The 7,136-nt window shown below is 46.7% G+C and overlaps 1 non-coding gene across 1 annotated transcript; it reads right to left on the minus strand.

Annotated features, from left to right (window-relative positions):
• Positions 1-3,614: 3,614 nt before the first annotated feature.
• On the minus strand, positions 3,615-3,686 carry Trnaq-uug (transfer RNA glutamine (anticodon UUG)). Its single transcript has one exon. It is a non-coding gene; the product is annotated as a tRNA-Gln (tRNA).
• Between the last annotated feature and the right edge of the window lie 3,450 nt (positions 3,687-7,136).

Below are 7,136 nucleotides of genomic sequence, written 5' to 3' on the forward strand. Positions count from 1 at the left end.
CAAGTAATATTTCTCTAGCTCCAGGAGCCCCTGCAACTTTGAGGGGTAAAGGGAAATGCAGTCAACAGTCCTTCTTTCTCTCTTCTCTTTTCATCCTCACAGAAAGCAAAGTTGCCAGTTTCTACTGTAACCTTCCAAAGATACTTTACACATACACAAGCAAATACATTTGTATGTACTAGTTCCTCTCATTTCTCCTCTAATGGTCCACATCCATGTTATTCTGCACTTTGGTCAAGATTTCTTTTCACTTAGTTGGATTTCATACATACATACTTCTAAATCTACATTCTGTCTTTATTTTATTTTATTAATTTATTGCCAACTCTGGGGCTTGAACTCAGGGATGAACACTAACCTTAGGCATTCTCAAGGCTAGTGCTTTACCACTTGGGCCACAGACCACTTCCAGCTTTTCTATGTATGTGGTACCAAGAAATCGAACCTTTGTACATGCTAATCAAGCACTCTACCACTAGGCCAAACTCCTGGTGCTTTTATTTTATTTGTTTTTTGGTTGTGGGCTTGAACTCAGGGCCTCAGGGCCTAGACGTTGACCTTGAGCTTTTTCAACTCAAAGCTAGTGCTCTAACCGTTTGAGCTAGAGTGCTACTTCTGGTTTTTTGGTGGTTAACTAGAGAGAAGAGTCTCACAGACTTTTCTGCCCCAGGACTGGCTTCAAACCAAGGTCCTGAGATCTTAGCCTCATGAGTAGCTAGGGTTACATTCATGAGACACGGGCATTCAGTTCTGTCTTTATTTAGTCTTTAACTTTTTTTTTTTTTTTGCTAGTCCCGGGGCTTGAACTCAGGCCTGTGCAATGTCCTTGGGCTTTCCCCAGGCTAGTGCTCTACCACTTGAGCCACAGCACCACTTCTGGCTTTTTCTATGTATGTGGTATTGAGGAATTGAACTCGGGTCTTCACGCATGTTAGGCAAGCATTCTACCACTAGGCCAAACTCCCAGCTCCTAGTCTTTTTTTTTTTTCCTGTCAAGATTACAAGCAGGGATCAAGGCTTGCTTATTTTGTATTTCTAGTATCTCAACAATAGTTGATTTCTGGCCAACCAGTATTGACTGTTTGAATTTTGTAATGCATGGGTTTCATGCGTTTATTTTTTAGTAGACAATATTGCACATATATTATTTCATGTACAAATGAAAAACCAAAATAATCAATAGCCAGCCTTGGGAGGGGAAGGCATAAATGGGGCTACACTAATGTCAGTGTGCTGCCCTCTGCTGGTAAATTTGTTCAGAGCCATAAATGCTTCAAAATGTAGCATTTTGGTTCTACCTTCCAGGAAAAGCCACCCTCCACTTCCCTGGTCTGTCCCTTCCAGAGAATGAAACCATGGGGAGAGAATCCTCAGACTATTATGAACACAAAGAGATTGTCTTAAAGCTACTGGGAATGAAAATAGAAGAGATGAGGTCAGAGAGGGTAGAGCTAAGAGTGTGGTACTTATGGATTATAAAATAAAGTTGGGCTGAGTGCAGGTGGTTTACTTCTATAATCCTAGCTGGTACCCTAGAGCCTGAGGTCTGAAGATGGTGGCACAAAGTCTCAGATTTCCAATTAACATAAGAAAACTGGAACTGGAGTTGTGGCTCAAATGGTAGAACACTAGCTTTGAGCAAAAAAGCTCAGGGACAGTGCCCTGAGCTGAACTCAGGTCTCAGGATCTGAGTTCAAGCCCCAGGACTGGCACAAAGACGTAATAATAACGTCATTGTTCAATAATAATAAATTTAGAACCAGTTGTGTTTTTTAAAAAATAATATATAGAACATTGAGCTGGATGAGGTTCAGAGTGCTGATTGTGTGTGTGTGAGCAAGGGGTTCAAACTTGAGGCCTGGGTGCTGTCCTTTAGCATTTTCAGTCAAAGCTGCCTTTTTAACACTTGGAGCCACAGTTCTAGTTTTCTTTTTCTTTCTAACAAAAAGGAAAAAAAAAGTGTTATGCTAATATGGTGAAGACCATTAAGCTTTCAGAAACTTTGGGTTCTTCTCCTACAATTTTCTTTTTGTGGTCGTGGGGCTTGAAACTCAGGGCCTGGGCGCTGTCTCTGTGCTCTTTTGCTCAAGGCTGATACTTCACCACCTTTTGGCTTTTGAGTGGTTAATTGGAGCTAAGAGTCTCAGGTGACTTTTCTGCCTGGGCTGGCTTCCAATGGCAATCCTCAGATCTCAGCCTCTTGGGTAACCAGGATTACAGGCTTGAGCCAGCTCTAGCTTCTCTTAAAACTCTCTCTACTCTGAGATTATGAAGATAATTCTCCTGTTATTTCCCTACAGCCTGACTGCTTTTCTGTCACCTTGAGGTCTATAAGTCACATGGAATTTATTGCTGCTTAGTATCAGTTAGGGTGGAATCCAATTCCATTGGTGTCCATTGGACATGCTCAATTCGTTATCCATCAGCTGCCCACAAGGATCGCTTTTCCGTTCTGTTCCACTGCTCTGTCTACCTTTGTAACCATACCTGCATCATCTTAATTTCTACAGTGTGCCGTGGATAAGAAGCCTTGGCCCTTCGCACCCTCACTCCCCTTCATTAGATACTTTTAAGGTCGGGATGGTTCACGCAGGCAGATCCACTCAAACATTTGGGGAGGGAGGGGAAGAGGATCCTGTTTCCACGGCAACCTCCCAAGAGGCGGGAACACAGAACCACCGTGCCAATCACTCCGTGGGGAGAAAGCAAATGCGTCATTGAACTCCCTCGTCCTCTACCTCACAGGGATGGACACTTCCCATAACGCAGACGGGAATCCAACCCTCCCTGCACCTGGCTCCCACCGATCCTAGAGGTGCCGTGCGCGACGGGGCAGCGCCCCGAACTCGGATCCTGGGGAACGCCTGAGAGATTCGCGGCCGAAACTGGGGGAAACACCCCCTGAATGGTGCAAACCGCGCGCAGAGACCTCACGGACAGGAGCCTGACCACGGGATGGGGCGGGGGGAGATCAGGACGCGAACGCGGTATCTTTCGTTCATTGGCTGTCCCTCTACCACTTGAGCCATGCCTCCAACTACAAAGGAGATGTTTTCTAACTGAAAGATACAAATATTCTTCCTGGCTGGTCACTGGTCAACCCACACACCGACACTAAGGTGTGTCTGACCCACAAACATACCTGGACAGAACCCCAGCCGGGTTATTGCTTGTGACCAATTGGAGGTCCGTAGGTGTCGTTTTCCCCGCCCTTTAGCCTGATGCGGTCACTTTATTCGCTGTGGAGCAGAGCAATCACGTATCACGTTCCGAACAGTAGCCAATAGACTAAAGAATCCGGGGAGAGGTGGGCGGGCCTTCCTCAGCGCCCCGCCCGAGCGCCCGCTTCGGAATCCTTCGGGTTCTTTCGGCCGAGTCCCCGCAGGGCAAAGTCCCGTTCAGTCTCGCAGCAACACATTTATTTTTCCGCCCCACTCTAGCGCGTGCGCACTACGGCCCTCTAGTTGTCCCTTGAAATAGGAGCTTGTTGAGGGAGGGGGAAGGGACCCTAAGCCTTGGCGCGTCTGGTCAGTGGTAACCCGGCATAGCCTGAAATGACAATCGTCTCCAGTGGTTCCCCAAAACGGATTGCGAGGCCAAAAAAATGTCCGCTGAGGTCCCACCGAGATTTGAACTCGGATCGCTGGATTCAAAGTCCAGAGTGCTAACCATTACACCATGGGACCTGCTGGCTGCTTTAGGCGACCGGGAGCCTTCTCAAGCCACATGGCGCGCTAGGCTCCATAAGACACGCAGGGCAGCTGTTCAAACGCTCCGAAGCATCCGCGGCTCTCCCGGCTGGCTGGGGACCTGGGCTGAGGACCGCCCGGGTGCGCGGAAGCCCAGCAGCAAAGACTCCCGCCTCCTGCGCATTCGAGACGTTCTTGGCCCCTGGGGTGTCGTCTCTTCCCGCTTCTCTTCCGGTGCGTCTCCAGGGGTCGATGCCCGCCTCCCAGGAGTCCGGAGGGTGCGTGGTCGGCGGGGCCGGGGGTGCCGGCAGTGTGGAGCGGGGCAGGGGTTCGGAGAAAGCCCCGCGGCAGCTCCGGACGCGGGCCGGGAGCTCGGCACACGCAGCCTGGGCTTCCTACTTGTTTATTTATTTACACTGGCATGCCCTCCGTGCTGGGGCGCCTTGGCCGAGCGGGGAGGGAAACGGACCCGTACGTGCTGGGACAGGGGTTCAAGCCCCCGGAGCCATCGGGATGCTCAAGCCGAGATGTGACGGTGCGCCCCACCTGGCTGCCGCAGCCATTTCCAAGAAGTTAGATTTGAAACAAACTTCGTTTGAAACTTGTTGAAGTGATGTATAGCCAATGCTGTGACATCGTACTTTCCAGAAGGATCTGGGCCACAGCAGGACAGTGGACTGTGCTATCAAGATCAAGTCCAGCACAGGTACAAATAAAAGGGCTCAAGAGAAGTCCTGGGGTCAATCCTCGCGTAGAGACCCCTTTGTCCTACGTATCCCTTTTAAAAAGAGAAGTAGGGGATTGTGCTGGTGCTTGCCTCTAAACAGGTCGACCTTCTGGCTGCAAAAGCAATAGAAAGAAAAAGAGGAATAAGCTGCATTTACAAAATACACCCAGCAGCCAGCATGGATTTTTAAAGAACCTCTTCCCCTTTCAGGGACTCCATCTGGTTAATTCTAGGAAAGATGCCCCCCTCCTCTCCTCCTGGACATTTTCTTTTCTTCTATTTCCCAAGGAATGGATGTGTGTGTGCACATGTGCATGTGTGCATGCTTGCACACCAGTCCTGGAGCTTGAACTCTGGGCCTGGGCACTGTCTGTGAGCTTTTGTGCTCAAGAGCTCTACTAATCGGAGCCACAACTCCCTATTCTGCTTTTTGGTGGTTAAATTGGACATCGATTCTCATGGTCTTTCTTGCTGCGGCTGGCTTCAAGGCCTGATCCTCATATCTCATATCTCAGAATCCAAAGTAGCTAAGAGTACAGGCATGAAGCAGTGGCATAGAGTTTCACCCAGCTTGTGTTGCTGAGATAGTCTGTGTGGCGCACAGTCTGTCCTGATATTTACCACCCTCCTGTCTTGGCCTGCTGAGGTTTGATAGCACAGGTGTTCACCACAACACCTGGTTTTCATGATAATTCTTAATGAAGGACTAGATAGATAGAAATGAACATTCACACACATGCCTTCCATGTTCAGCACTGAGCAGTAACTGCCTAAAGAATTAAGTAAAATGTACTAACACCTGTAATTCTAGCTGAGATCTGAAGATTATGGTTCAAAGCAAGCCCGAGCAGGAAAATCCAATTAACCACTAGAGAAGCTGGGAGCTTGACCTACTGGTAAAGTGCTTGTCCAGCATGCATGAAGCCCTGGGTTCAATTCCTTGGTACCACATACACAGAAAAAGCCAGAAGTGGCACTGTGGCTCAAGTGGCAGAATGCTAGCCTTGAACAAAAAGTGTCCAAGGACAGTGCCCAGGCCCCTGAGCTCAAGCCCCAGGACTGGCAAAAAACAAATTAATCACTAGAAAACTGGAAGTGGAGCTGTGGCTCAAAGTGGTAGAGTGTTAGCCTTGAGCAAAATTGCTCAGGGACAGCGCCCAGGCCTTAAGTTCAAGCCCTGTGACCACCACCAACAAAGCAAAATTTAACTTTATTCAAAGTGTCCGGGGGTTGATTCGAGCAATCATTTTTGAAAGATATTTTATTTATCTATTAAAATTGAAAGACAAAATTATATGTTCAAGAAATGTACTCACTAGCTTCCTATGTACTAGCTTCGTATATAACTCCTCTGTATATCATCCTTACAATAAAATTAAATGAAAAAAGACAAAATTATAACGAAGACTATTGTAAAGTCAACTTTTTAAAATATAAAAACAAAAATTGAGTGAAACATTGTAAGCCTACTTTATAAAAATAAATTCAGGGGGCTGGGAGTTTGGCCTAGTGGTAGAGTGCTTGCCTAGCATACACGAAGACCCAGATTTGATTCCTCGGTACCCCATACATTAAAAAAAAAAAAATAGCCGGAAGTGGTGCTTGGCTCAAGTGGCAGAGTGCTAACTTTGAGGAAAAAGCCCAAGGACAGTGCTCAGGCCCTGAGTTCAAGCCCCCGTACTGGCAAAAAAAAATTCAGGGGCCAGAAGCATGGTCTAGTGGTAGAGTGCTTGTGCAGCATACACAAAGCACTGGGTTTGATTCCTTGGTACCACAAACAGAAAAAGCCAGAAGTGGTGCTATGTCTCAACTGGTATAGCTCTAGCCTTAAAAAAAAGCCCAAGAACAGTGCTTAGGCCCTGAGCTCAAGCCCTAGGACTGGCAATAATAACAACCACCACCACCGGGCGTGGTGGCTCATACCTGTAATCCTAGCTACTGAGGAGGCTGAGATCTGAGGATTATGGTTCAAAGCTAGCCTGGGTACTGAAGACCATGAGACTCTTATCTCCAATTAAGCACTAGAAAATGGGAAGTGGGGCTGTGGCTCAAGGGGTAGGGCAGTAGCCTTGAGCTGAAGAGCTCAGCGACAGTGTCCAGGCCCAGAGTTCAAGCCCCATAACCCACAAAAAAATGAAATGTCAGAAACAATTTTTTTTTATAATAACAGTCTTAGGATAGTGAAAGAACACTATGTGGCACACTAAAATTTTAAAAGTTTATTCCAGAAAGGAGCCAATTCCCATAACGTGATAGCTTCTTACAATTAGGTGAGATTCTTTATAAGAATTATCCACAAATGACCCAAGTTAAATTTCACTTATGTTTGTAGTAGATGCAAGATTATGGCTCTCTTTAAGGCCTTGTTAATGTTTTTGTTTTGCTGAGAAATATTTTAGACTAGCACATGTATCCATTTTAATGCTGTTTCAGTAGCATTCAGTATCTGACAATGGTCAGACTAAAGAGCTGCTGCTTATATGATTTACTCACCATGTGCTCAGAGCCCTCTCCTGAGTGGCATTATCTGTGTTCATTTTATTAAGGAGCCAAGTTTTGGTGGTAAGACCACATAATTCTATGCAGTCTGAAGCAGGCACTTCTCAAGGCAAAGACCTAGACTTTCATTGTTTGAGACCAAGAGACAGAAAACAAATAACAACAACAACAAAAATACAGAATGGACTGGGCTACACTGGATTATGCCTATAATCTCAGCT

This window comes from Megascapheus bottae, chromosome 17, assembly GCF_031878675.1.
Source record: "Megascapheus bottae isolate mThoBot1 chromosome 17, mThoBot2.hap1, whole genome shotgun sequence".
Lineage (NCBI taxonomy): Eukaryota > Metazoa > Chordata > Mammalia > Rodentia > Geomyidae > Megascapheus > Megascapheus bottae.